We start from the raw sequence: 14,217 nt of genomic DNA, 5'->3' as shown, positions 1-14,217 counted from the left end.
TTTGCCTGTTATTTTTAATTAATCCTGTTACTACTGTTATTACTATATTAATTATTCCTGTTACTACTGTTATTACTGTAGTTTTATATATTACTGTTTTATTAAATTATTCCTATTTTAATTATATTTCATTCTTTTTATTACTCGTCTATTCATCATTCCAGTTTACTTGACCATATTTTGTCGGCCCTCATGGGACCTGCAGTTTCAGCATGTGTGTCTTTGTTTGTGTGTGTGTGTGTGTGTGTGTGTGTGTGTGTAAAAGGAGGAGGGACAGCGGGGCCTAGTGTCTCTTGTATATTACTCTTCATTATTGTTAAAATATTAGTTAATAACTGTTAGCGTAGTGTTATAGCATCAAGGTCGCTTTAGGTGTAGTTACACAGACTTTGCATAGTTACAGGTTGTTAAAATATCACCTCTCTGTTATTTTCATGCTTATGGGGGGGGGGGGGGGGGTGACTTTACGGTCCACTTTATGCACTGAAAGTGTGTAATAAGCCAATAAAGAGCATCCTTTGGTGCTTTCTGTCAAACCTTCCTATCAAGCCACATTGGTGTTAGATGTGGGATGTGACTATGGAGCTTGGCGAAATGAGGCGCAAATCAGCAAACTCCTGAGAGAAGACGACCAACAACAAGACAGCCCGAGTCCCGGTGGCTAGTGAAGACATGGGGGCGTGGCCTTGCCACTGCTAGGACAATAACGGATTCCAGAGGCGGAGCCTAATGCCCTGGGCAACGACCGTCATCCATGTAACAAAGAAGGACAGTAGATGGCATTTGTGTATTGACTACCCTCAATTAAACCCAGTCACCAAGGCAGACTCCTACCCGCTGCCCCGCATCAACGATGCTCTGGATAGGATTGCTGGTTCACCATGGTTTATAAGATTGCTGGTTTACCATGCTTTATAGGATTGCTGGTTTATTGAGGGTTTTAGGATTGCTGGTTCATCCATAGTGGGGGGGAGGTGAAGGGTTAGAGCTGAAGCATCCGTTGGAGGCGGGCTCACAGATTTAAGCAGAACAAAGGTTTGTGGTGGTCAACCAGAACCAGCTCACCTTGTGTCCCAAAGAGACTGTGGAGACTGGGGGCAAGTATTTTCCAGCACAATCTTTGTAACTTTAACATTTAAGAGTTTTATGCGTTTTTAAAATGTTTGTTGGTCAAAAATGATCATCTTTTCTTTCGAAGGGCCACTGTTCCATTGACCTATGTATGAAACTATAGGAAATGTTATGCAGCTAATCAACAGGAGTTAAAGGGCAGGTCACTTTAGACTGTGATTTTCATACAGAACTCTGCTTCCATATCCTATTGATAGCTGGCAAGAGTACTGGACAGATGGATGAAGATCCTTTGGAGACCATTAACCAATTCCCACACTAGACATGAAAATATGAAACGTGAAGAGTTCAAGTAGACTTTTGTTGAAAATTAATTCTTAGAGCACTAAAATCTGTAAATATTTATTAACAGCGTTTTCTTTGGTGATAACAATTTTTATAATCAATCTAAGGGAACAATTTATTATTAAACTAATTTAAAGTACCTTGAGAGGAGGAAGAAATCACAATGGACGAGTAAAAGGAAGCGTAATGGGGCTTCGTAGGTCATATCCTCTTGAAGGTCATAAACTGTCGAAGGTCATATGCCATCAAAGGTCATATCCTGTTGAAGGTCTTATCCTCTCGAAGGTCATCACTTGTGGAAGCTCTTATCCTGTTGCGAGTTGGATTCCTGGTGGCATGACAGCCACCCATAGACAGTGTCCAAGAGAAGATGCCTGACCCCACTTCTGAGACACCTTAGCTCTTCAGTTGATCAGAGCAAATTAGTAATGACTTAATTAGGCAGGAAAAAAGCCAAGTAATGAAGTGGCATAAACACACTATTTCTGCTGCTGATACCAATGTTACTCTGACACATTTATGGTGTCAAGTGGGCTGATTTGCGCTTCAGAGCCCAAACTCCTGATAAAGGTTGCCATGGCTGTCTGAGAGGCTAGCAGCGCAGTGTACACCTACTGTTTTATGCTGTTTCAGGCTTCTCTGGAGACAGACAACTATAAATAATTCATCTAATGTCACCTTAATTCCAGCACTCTACAGGTGACAAACTGTTGGGTGAGAGAGGGCATGACAGCAACATTTTGCTGTCATTTTATTTGCCGATATACTTATTTATTCGGCACCATGGCAAGCGACCATTAAAGCTAGACTAAATTAAAATGTTTTTTTAGCTCAATCCCAAAACTGAAAAGGATCTGAACTACATTTTTAAATTATTTTTATGGCTACCAACCTTTTAAAGAAAAAACATTTCATTACTGTTTTTTTATCATGTAAAAATGAAAACTGCTTTCATGTTTGTGTTGCTGGAAATGGTGAAATTCTCCCCCGCTTCCCATTTGGAACAGACACTGTCCTCAGGCCTTCAGGGCAGATCTTCAGAGCAGATCTTCAGGGCAGATCTTCAGAGCAGGTCTTCAGGGCAGATCTTCAGGGCAAATCTTCAGGGCAAATCTTCAGGGCAAATCTTGAGAGAAGATCTTGAGAGCAGATCTTCAGGTCTGGCTTTCCCACAAGCCCAGTAGTGTTACATTTGAGTACTGAGTGTTACCTGGCTTACTTTATTGCACTGGTCTTTGCACAACTGTGCTTTTGGGAAACTGGGTCCAGTGCACTTCCATTTGACGAATGACCATATCAATCAGCAATAATGTAGAAGGTATAGGGGCAGTAGAAGCAGTGGTGTGTGGGGGGGGGGGGGGGGCACTCCCAAGTTGCCCCTCTGCCCTCACATATGGCAACAGCTGTTACAGCAAGAGATTCTATGGCCGTTTTTATGAGTTCTGTAGCGAAGCAATCTTGTATCTTGTGAGGTATTCTTCAGATACACATAGCTGGACTGTGACTGAAAACCATCTCCAAAGCTAATAAAGTGCTTACTGTGAGCAATTCACCCTCTTTATTACTTTACGTGACACAGTCAATACAGAGATGGGGCTGAGGGTGTGTGCACATGGGTTTGTGTGCGGTGTTTGTGCACACTTATATGTTGGTTTGTTTGTGTGTGTTTGCCAGACTGAATTTCTTCAACTTCCATGTGGGTAAACCATGTTATATTGGGTTTTAAAAGACTAGGAGCATCCCTTCACTTCTGATGACGGATCTCACCTCTTCAAAGGAGGCACAGTGTAGTGGGAGGAACATCCGAGCTGAAATCATTTCCAATAGCATTCTACTTCGGTTTTCCACTGTTGCAAAGTAACAAGGTGAAAACATGAAAAACCCATAATATAAAACAAGGCCTTACTGAGGAGCCCTGATGCCAGCGTTTGGGCAGACATAACCAGGGAGCCCTCATGAAAAAGAGAGAAAACTCTTTTCATGGTAGCAGAGAGCAGGATGATGTGTTATGACATGTTCTGCTAGCAATAAAAGGCACAGACGATTTAGTAAAACATTTATAAAACTACACATTTATACCTTTTATGACATACCTATTATAAGGGAGCATGTTCGGTACTATGTGAGAAATACATTAAAATGTTAAGCAATGTAGTTTTATGATTTTATGATGTACAATGTAGCTGTAAGATATGGTGCACAGGTCACCACTATGGAAAGTCCATCTCTGTCTGTCTGTCTATCTCTCTGTTTGTTTATTTATTATTTCCTTAGATGACAGCATACCAAGTCTTAATTAGGCCAATCATTTCCTTGAACATTTTACTTTACACATTTTTTTCCTTAGTTTTTATGTTAAGCTTATATGCAGACTTTGATTTGATAAATTAAAGGGTGACTGAAAGAGAAGCTGACATTTATTTATGGCTAACACCAGAGTCATTTGATCACACAATACAGATACAGACTGTGCAATAAAAAATACTAATGCAAGAACTGGTATAACATATGAACCTGGTATTTAATTATTAGATATATGAACGTTTCATTTCAAGATTAGCAAAAGCAAAATAACTTTGAGAGCTTCCTGCAACAACTCCATGAGAGTTGGAGTGGAGTGGGGTGGATGTGAGGGGTGGAGTGGGGTGGGTGTATGCGGGTAGATGTGCGGGGGTGGATTTGAGTGGGTGGATGTGTGAAGGTGGATGTGTGAAGGTCAAAGGTGTCAAAGTATTCACATTACTCAGGCAGCATAGACACTCAGATTTAAAAATACTTTTGTAGAAGTTAAAGTTTTACCTTTTTTTACTCAAGTAAAAGTGTTAAAGTACTGGTTTCAAATCGCCTTGCTTCGGGCGTGTGTATGTGTAGTCTGCGTCATGTGTAGTATGTGTAGTCTCTTCATGTCCATATAGGCATTTCCTTTGAGTTTGGCTACGTGTGTGTGTGTGTGTTCATTTGTTGCATCCGTCTCATTACCGTCGTGTGCTGCACTGGGTCTTTGTTATGTCTAGGTATTTAATGTGTGTTTGTTGTGACCGGTGCTTGTCTCTGTCTGAGTCTCACTCCGTGTGTGCTACTTGTTAAGTGTTTCTACTAAGCACTAGATGCGTTGCTGTTTGTATTAAATCAAGCGCTGTTTGAAGTGCACACTCATCTCGGCATCCTGCCTGCCTCCCTGCATCATATTAATGTTGAGAAATTAGGGAGGCACCAGGCTACCTGTTTCACCACATACGTGCCTATTGAAAACGAATGCATTTTAGTACAATGCAAATGTATTAAAACCACATGTGTCCCGGTGGTGGGGGAGGAACAGTGAGGGAGTGGTGCACCACACAAAACTTTTATTACCATGACGACAAAAACACAAGTGGCCAGACAAATAATATTTCAAAAACCTATTTTTCAGTACAGGAGATGGCTAGTCTTCCTGGCTACCAACCTCCTCACTGGTGCTTAGTCGGGACATTTTACTCGAGTTCTCGAGTCTCTGCCATGAACATCTTCATACTAATCTTCATACATTCTGCTATGCCATTGATGGAGGGTGACTTGACATGTGCTATGGATTGTGCACAAACCGATAGGGTGCCGGGATGGTATATGTTTAACTTCTCACCCCACCGCAGTCAAATCCACTCTATCCGGATGGTGCCAGGTTGAAAACAAGCCTATTTCTAAAATTCAAGGAGTAGAAAGTACAGAAAATTGTGTGAAAATGTAGGGAGTAGAAGTAAAAAGTCAGCTGAAAAATAATAACTCCAGAAAAGTATAAATAACCAACATTTCTACTTAAGTAAGGTAACAAAGTATTTATAATTAGTTTTATGACACCTCTGGTGAAGGTGGATGTGAGGGGGTGGATGTGAGGGTGGATGTGAGGGGGTGGATGTGAGGGTGGATGTGAGGGTGGATGTGAGGGTGGATGTGAGGGTGGATGTGAGGGGGTGGATGTGAGGGGTGGATATGAGGGGGTGGATGTGAGGGTGGATGTGAGGGGTGGATATGAGGGGGTGGATGTGAGGGTGGATGTGAGGGGGTGGATGTGAGGGGTGGATGTGAGGGGTGGATATGAGGGTGGATGTGAGGGGTGGATGTGAGGGTGGATGTGAGGGGTGGATGTGAGGGGGTGGATGTGAGGGTGGATGTGAGGGGTGGATGTGAGGGGGTGGATGTGGGGGGTGGATGTGAGGGGTGGATGTGAGGGGTGGATGTGAGGGTGGATGTGAGGGGGTGGATGTGGGGGGTGGATGTGAGGGGTGGATGTGAGGGGTGGATGTGAGGGTGGATGTGAGGGGTGGATATGAGGGGGTGGATGTGAGGGGTGGATGTGAGGGGTGGATATGAGGGTGGATGTGAGGGGTGGATGTGAGGGGTGGATGTGAGGGTGGATGTGAGGGGTGGATGTGAGGGGGTGGATGTGAGGGTGGATGTGAGGGGTGGATGTGAGGGGTGGATGTGAGGGTGGATGTGAGGGGGTGGATGTGGGGGGTGGATGTGAGGGGGTGGATGTGAGGGTGGATGTGAGGGGTGGATGTGAGGGGTGGATGTGGGGGGTGGATGTGAGGGTGTATGTGGGGGGTGGATGTGAGGGGGTGGATGTGAGGGTGGATGTGAGGGGTGGATGTGAGGGTGGATGTGAGGGTGGATGTGAGGGGTGGATGTGAGGGGGGTGGATGTGAGGGGTGGATGTGAGGGGGTGGATGTGAGGGGGTGGATATGAGGGTGGATGTGAGGGGTGGATATGAGGGTGGATGTGAGGGGTGGATGTGAGGGGGTGGATGAGAGGGTGGATGTGAGGGGGTGGATGTGAGGGTGGATGTGAGGGGTGGATGTGAGGGTGGATGTGAGGGGTGGATGTGAGGGGTGGATGTGAGGGGTGGATGTGGGGAGTGGATGTGAGGGTGGATGTGAGGGGTGGATGAGAGGGGGTGGATGTGAGGGGTGGATGTGAGGGGTGGATGTGAGGGTGGATGTGAGGGGTGGATGTGAGGGGGTGGATGTGAGGGGTGGATGTGAGGGGTGGATGTGAGGGGGTGGATGTGAGGGGGTGGATATGAGGGGTGGATGTGAGGGGTGGATGTGAGGGTGGATGTGAGGGGGTGGATGTGAGGGGGTGGATGTGAGGGGTGGATGTGGCGGGTGGATGTGAGGGGTGGATGTGGGGGTGGATGTGAGGGTGGATGTGAGGGGTGGATGTGAGGGTGGATGTGAGGGGTGGATATGAGGGTGGATGTGAGGGGTGGATGTGAGGGTGGATGTGAGGGGTGGATGTGAGGGGGTGGATATGAGGGGTGGATGTGAGGGTGGATGTGAGGGGTGGATGTGAGGGGTGGATGTGAGGGTGGATGTGAGGGGTGGATGTGAGGGGTGGATGTGAGGGGGTGGATATGAGGGGTGGATGTGAGGGTGGATGTGAGGGGTGGATGTGAGGGGTGGATGTGAGGGGTGGATGTGAGGGTGGATGTGAGGGTGGATGTGAGGGGGTGGATGTGAGGGGTGGATGTGAGGGTGGATGTGAGGGGTGGATGTGAGGGTGGATGTGAGGGGTGGATGTGAGGGGTGGATGTGAGGGTGGATGTGAGGGGTGGATGTGAGGGGTGGATGTGAGGGGTGGATGTGAGGGTGGATGTGAGGGGTGGATGTGAGGGGGTGGATATGAGGGTGGATGTGAGGGTGGATGTGAGGGGTGGATATGAGGGTGGATGTGAGGGGTGGATGTGAGGGGGTGGATGTGAGGGGTGGATGTGAGGGGGTGGATATGAGGGTGGATGTGAGGGGTGGATGTGAGGGTGGATGTGAGGGTGGATGTGAGGGGTGGATGTGAGGGGGTGGATGTGAGGGGGTGGATGTGAGGGGTGGATGTGAGGGGTGGATGTGGGGGGTGGATGTGAGGGTGGATGTGGGGGGTGGATGTGAGGGGTGGATGTGAGGGGTGGATGTGGGGGGTGGATGTGAGGGTGGATGTGAGGGGTGGATGTGAGGGGGTGGATGTGAGGGGTGGATGTGAGGGGGTGGATGTGAGGGGGTGGATGTGAGGGGTGGATGTGAGGGGTGGATGTGAGGGGGGTGGATGTGAGGGGTGGATGTGAGGGGCTGGATGTGGGGGGGTGGATGTGAGGGTGGATGTGAGGGGTGGATGTGAGGGTGGATGTGAGGGGGTGGATGTGAGGGGTGGATGTGAGGGGTGGATGTGAGGGGGGTGGATGTGAGGGGTGGATGTGAGGGGCTGGATGTGAGGGTGGATGTGAGGGTGGATGTGAGGGGGTGGATGTGAGGGTGGATGTGAGGGGGTGGATGTGGGGGGGTGGATGTGAGGGTGGATGTGAGGGGTGGATGTGAGGGGTGGATGTGAGGGGTGGATGTGAGGGGGTGGATATGAGGGGTGGATGTGAGGGTGGATGTGAGGGGTGGATGTGAGGGGTGGATGTGAGGGTGGATGTGAGGGGTGGATGTGAGGGTGGATGTGAGGGTGGATGTGAGGGGGTGGATGTGAGGGGTGGATGTGAGGGGTGGATATGAGGGTGGATGTGAGGGGTGGATGTGAGGGTGGATGTGAGGGGTGGATGTGAGGGGGTGGATATGAGGGGTGGATGTGAGGGTGGATGTGAGGGGTGGATGTGAGGGGTGGATGTGAGGGGTGGATGTGAGGGTGGATGTGAGGGGTGGATGTGAGGGGGTGGATATGAGGGTGGATGTGAGGGTGGATGTGAGGGGGTGGATATGAGGGTGGATGTGAGGGGTGGATGTGAGGGGGTGGATGTGAGGGGTGGATGTGAGGGGGTGGATATGAGGGTGGATGTGAGGGGTGGATGTGAGGGTGGATGTGAGGGGTGGATGTGAGGGGGTGGATGTGAGGGGTGGATGTGGGGGGTGGATGTGAGGGGTGGATGTGGGGGGTGGATGTGAGGGTGGATGTGAGGGGTGGATGTGAGGGGTGGATGTGGGGGGTGGATGTGAGGGTGGATGTGAGGGGTGGATGTGAGGGGGTGGATGTGAGGGGTGGATGTGAGGGGGTGGATGTGAGGGGGTGGATGTGAGGGGTGGATGTGAGGGGTGGATGTGAGGGGGTGGATGTGAGGGGTGGATGTGAGGGGGGTGGATGTGAGGGGTGGATGTGAGGGGCTGGATGTGGGGGGTGGATGTGAGGGTGGATGTGAGGGGTGGATGTGAGGGTGGATGTGAGGGGTGGATGTGAGGGGTGGATGTGAGGGGTGGATGTGAGGGGTGGATGTGAGGGGCTGGATGTGGGGGGGTGGATGTGAGGGTGGATGTGAGGGGTGGATGTGAGGGTGGATGTGAGGGTGGATGTGAGGGGTGGATATGAGGGGGTGGATGTGAGGGGTGGATGTGAGGGGTGGATATGAGGGTGGATGTGAGGGGTGGATGTGAGGGTGGATGTGAGGGGTGGATGTGAGGGGGTGGATGTGAGGGTGGATGTGAGGGGTGGATGTGAGGGGTGGATGTGAGGGGTGGATGTGAGGGTGGATGTGAGGGGGTGGATGTGGGGGGTGGATGTGAGGGGTGGATGTGAGGGGTGGATGTGAGGGTGGATGTGAGGGGTGGATATGAGGGGGTGGATGTGAGGGGTGGATGTGAGGGGTGGATATGAGGGTGGATGTGAGGGGTGGATGTGAGGGTGGATGTGAGGGGTGGATGTGAGGGGGTGGATGTGAGGGTGGATGTGAGGGGTGGATGTGAGGGTGGATGTGAGGGTGGATGTGAGGGGGTGGATGTGGGGGGTGGATGTGAGGGGGTGGATGTGAGGGTGGATGTGAGGGGTGGATGTGAGGGGTGGATGTGGGGGGTGGATGTGAGGGTGTATGTGGGGGGTGGATGTGAGGGGGTGGATGTGAGGGTGGATGTGAGGGGTGGATGTGAGGGTGGATGTGAGGGGTGGATGTGAGGGGGGTGGATGTGAGGGGGTGGATGTGAGGGGGTGGATGTGAGGGGGTGGATATGAGGGTGGATGTGAGGGGTGGATATGAGGGTGGATGTGAGGGGTGGATGTGAGGGGGTGGATGAGAGGGTGGATGTGAGGGGGTGGATGTGAGGGTGGATGTGAGGGGTGGATGTGAGGGTGGATGTGAGGGGTGGATGTGAGGGGGTGTGAGGGGTGGATGTGGGGAGTGGATGTGAGGGTGGATGTGAGGGGTGGATGTGAGGGGTGGATGTGAGGGGTGGATGTGAGGGTGGATGTGAGGGTGGATGTGAGGGTGGATGTGAGGGGTGGATGTGAGGGGGTGGATGTGAGGGGGTGGATGTGAGGGGTGGATGTGAGGGGTGGATGTGAGGGGGTGGATATGAGGGGTGGATGTGAGGGGTGGATGTGAGGTGGATGAGGGGGTGGATGTGAGGGGGTGGATGTGAGGGGGTGGATGTGAGGGGTGGATGTGGGGGTGGATGTGAGGGTGGATGTGGGGGTGGATGTGAGGGTGGATGTGAGGGGTGGATGTGAGGGTGGATGTGAGGGGTGGATTGAGGGTGGATGTGAGGGGTGGATGTGAGGGATGTGAGGGTGGATGTGAGGGGTGGATGTGAGGGGTGGATATGAGGGGTGGATGTGAGGGTGGATGTGAGGGGTGGAGGGTTGTGAGGGTGGATGTGAGGGTGGAGTGATGTGAGGGTGGATGTGAGGGGGGGGTGAGGGGTGGATGTGAGGGGTGGATGTGAGGGTGGATGTGAGGGGTGGATGTGAGGGGTGGATGTGAGGGGTGGATGTGAGGGTGGATGTGAGGGTGGATGTGAGGGGTGGATGTGAGGGGGTGGATGTGAGGGGTGGATGTGAGGGTGGATGTGAGGGGTGGATGTGAGGGTGGATGTGAGGGGGTGGATGTGAGGGGTGGATGTGAGGGGTGGATGTGAGGGTGGATGTGAGGGGTGGATGTGAGGGGTGGATGTGAGGGGTGGATGTGAGGGTGGATGTGAGGGTGGATGTGAGGGGTGGATGTGAGGGGTGGATGTGAGGGTGGATGTGAGGTGGTTGTGAGGGTGGATGAGGGGTGGATGTGAGGGGGTGGATGTGAGGGGTGGATGTGAGGGGTGGATGTGAGGGTGATGTGAGGGTGGATGTGAGGGGTGGATGTGAGGGTGGATGTGAGGTGTGTGAGGGGTGGATGTGAGGGTGGATGTGAGGGTGGATGTGAGGGTGGATGTGAGGGGTGATGTGAGGGGGTGGATGTGAGGGGTGGATGTGAGGGGGTGGAGAGGTGATGAGGGGTGGATGTGAGGGGGGATGTGAGGGTGGATGTGAGGGGTGGATGTGAGGGGTGGATGTGAGGGGGTGGATGTGAGGGGTGGATGTGAGGGGTGGATGTGAGGGGTGGATGTGAGGGGTGGATGTGAGGGTGGATGTGAGGGGATGTGAGGGGTGGATGTGAGGGGTGGATGTGAGGGGGGTGGATGTGAGGGGTGGATGTGAGGGGTGGATGTGAGGGGTGGATGTGAGGGGTGGATGTGAGGGGGTGGATGTGAGGGGGTGGATGTGAGGGGGTGGATGTGAGGGGTGGATGTGAGGGGTGGATGTGAGGGGTGGATGTGAGGGGTGGATGTGAGGGGTGGATGTGAGGGGGTGGATGTGAGGGGTGGATGTGAGGGGTGGATGTGAGGGGTGGATGTGAGGGGTGGATGTGAGGGTGGATGTGAGGGGGTGGATGTGAGGGGGTGGATGTGAGGGTGGATGTGAGGGGTGGATGTGAGGGGTGGATGTGAGGGGTGGATGTGAGGGGTGGATGTGAGGGGGTGGATGTGAGGGGTGGATGTGAGGGGTGGATGTGAGGGGTGGATGTGAGGGTGGATGTGAGGGGTGGATGTGAGGGGTGGATGTGAGGGGTGGATGTGAGGGGGTGGATGTGAGGGGTGGATGTGAGGGGTGGATGTGAGGGGTGGATGTGAGGGGTGGATGTGAGGGGGTGGATGTGAGGGGTGGATGTGAGGGGTGGATGTGAGGGGTGGATGTGAGGGTGGATGTGAGGGGTGGATGTGGGGGGTGGATGTGAGGGGGTGGATGTGAGGGTGGATGTGAGGGGGTGGATGTGAGGGGTGGATGTGGGGGGTGGATGTGAGGGTGTATGTGGGGGGTGGATGTGAGGGTGGATGTGAGGGGTGGATGTGAGGGTGGATGTGAGGGTGGATGTGAGGGGTGGATGTGAGGGGTGGATGTGAGGGGGTGGATGTGAGGGGGTGGATATGAGGGTGGATGTGAGGGTGGATATGAGGGTGGATGTGAGGGGTGGATGTGAGGGGGTGGATGAGAGGGTGGATGTGAGGGGGTGGATGTGAGGGGTGGATGTGAGGGGTGGATGTGAGGGTGGATGTGAGGGGTGGATATGAGGGTGGATGTGAGGGGTGGATGTGAGGGTGGATGTGAGGGGTGGATGTGAGGGGGTGGATATGAGGGGTGGATGTGAGAGGGTGGATGTGAGGGTGGATGTGAGGGTGGATGTGAGGGGTGGATGTGGGGAGTGGATGTGAGGGTGGATGTGAGGGGTGGATGAGAGGGGGTGGATGTGAGGGGGTGGATGTGAGGGGGTGGATGTGAGGGGGTGGATGTGAGGGTGGATGTGAGGGTGGATGTGAGGGGTGGATGTGAGGGGTGATGTGAGGGGTGGATGTGAGGGGTGGATGTGAGGGTGGATGTGAGGGGGTGGATATGAGGGGTGGATGTGAGGGGGTGGATGTGAGGGGGTGGATGTGAGGGGGTGGATGTGAGGGGTGGATGTGGGGGGGGATGTGAGGGGTGGATGTGGGGTGGATGTGAGGGTGGATGTGAGGGGTGGATGTGAGGGTGGATGTGAGGGGTGGATATGAGGTGGATGTGAGGGGTGGATGTGAGGGTGGATGTGAGGGGTGGATGTGAGGGGTGGATATGGGTGGATGTGAGGTGGATGTGAGGGTGGATGTGAGGGGTGGATGTGAGGGTGGATGTGAGGGGTGGATGTGAGGGGTGGATGTGAGGGGGTGGATGTGAGGGTGGATGTGAGGGTGGATGTGAGGGGTGGATGTGAGGGGTGGATGTGAGGGGTGGATGTGAGGGGTGGATGTGAGGGTGGATGTGAGGGTGGATGTGAGGGGGTGGATGTGAGGGGTGGATGTGAGGGGTGGATTGAGGGTGGATGTGAGGGGTGGATGTGAGGGGTGGATGTGAGGGGTGGATGTGAGGGGGTGGATGTGAGGGGTGGATGTGAGGGGTGGATGTGAGGGGTGGATGTGAGGGGTGGATGTGAGGGGTGGATGTGAGGGGTGGATGTGAGGGGTGGATGTGAGGGGTGGATGTGAGGGTGGATGTGAGGGTGGATGTGAGGGGGTGGATATGAGGGTGGATGTGAGGGGTGGATGTGAGGGTGGATGTGAGGGGTGGATGTGAGGGGGTGGATGTGAGGGGTGGATGTGAGGGGTGGATGTGAGGGGTGGATGTGAGGGGGTGGATGTGAGGGGTGGATGTGAGGGGTGGATGTGAGGGGTGGATGTGAGGGGTGGATGTGAGGGGTGGATGTGAGGGGTGGATGTGAGGGGTGGATGTGAGGGGGTGGATGTGAGGGGTGGATGTGAGGGGGTGGATGTGAGGGGTGGATGTGAGGGGTGGATGTGAGGGGGTGGATGTGAGGGGTGGATGTGAGGGGGGTGGATGTGAGGGGTGGATGTGAGGGGCTGGATGTGGGGGGGTGGATGTGAGGGTGGATGTGAGGGGTGGATGTGAGGGTGGATGTGAGGGGGTGGATGTGAGGGGTGGATGTGAGGGGTGGATGTGAGGGGGTGGATGTGAGGGGCTGGATGTGGGGGGTGGATGTGAGGGTGGATGTGAGGGTGGATGTGAGGGGTGGATGTGAGGGGTGGATGTGAGGGGGTGGATGTGGGGGGGTGGATGTGAGGGTGGATGTGAGGGGTGGATGTGAGGGTGGATGTGAGGGGTGGATGTGAGGGGTGGATGTGAGGGGGTGGATGTGAGGGGTGGATGTGAGGGTGGATGTGAGGGGTGGATGTGAGGGTGGATGTGAGGGGTGGATGTGAGGGGTGGATGTGAGGGGTGGATGTGAGGGGGTGGATGTGAGGGGTGGATGTGAGGGGTGGATATGAGGGTGGATGTGAGGGGTGGATGTGAGGGTGGATGTGAGGGGTGGATGTGAGGGGGTGGATGTGAGGGGTGGATGTGAGGGTGGATGTGAGGGGTGGATGTGAGGGGTGGATGTGAGGGGTGGATGTGAGGGGTGGATGTGAGGGGGTGGATGTGAGGGGGTGGATATGAGGGTGGATGTGAGGGTGGATGTGAGGGGTGGATAGTGAGGGTGGATGTGAGGGGTGGATGTGAGGGGTGGATGTGAGGGGGTGGATGTGAGGGGTGGATGTGAGGGTGGATGTGAGGGGTGGATGTGAGGGTGGATGTGAGGGGTGGATGTGAGGGGGTGGATGTGAGGGGTGGATGTGAGGGGGTGGATGTGAGGGGTGGATGTGGGGGGGTGGATGTGAGGGGTGGATGTGAGGGGTGGATGTGAGGGGTGGATGTGAGGGGTGGATGTGAGGGGTGGATGTGGGGGTGGATGTGAGGGGTGGATGTGAGGGGTGGATGTGAGGGGTGGATGTGAGGGGTGGATGTGAGGGGTGGATGTGAGGGGGTGGATGTGAGGGGTGGATGTGAGGGGTGGATGTGAGGGGTGGATGTGAGGGGGTGGATGTGAGGGGTGGATGTGAGGGGGGTGGATGTGAGGGGTGGATGTGAGGGGCTGGATGTGGGGGGGTGGATGTGAGGGTGGATGTGAGGGGTGGATGTGAGGGGGTGGGGGATGTGAGGGGGTGGATGTG

Source organism: Brachyhypopomus gauderio, chromosome 10, assembly GCF_052324685.1.
Source record: "Brachyhypopomus gauderio isolate BG-103 chromosome 10, BGAUD_0.2, whole genome shotgun sequence".
Lineage (NCBI taxonomy): Eukaryota > Metazoa > Chordata > Actinopteri > Gymnotiformes > Hypopomidae > Brachyhypopomus > Brachyhypopomus gauderio.
Note: the sequence above shows the minus strand (reverse complement) of the source record.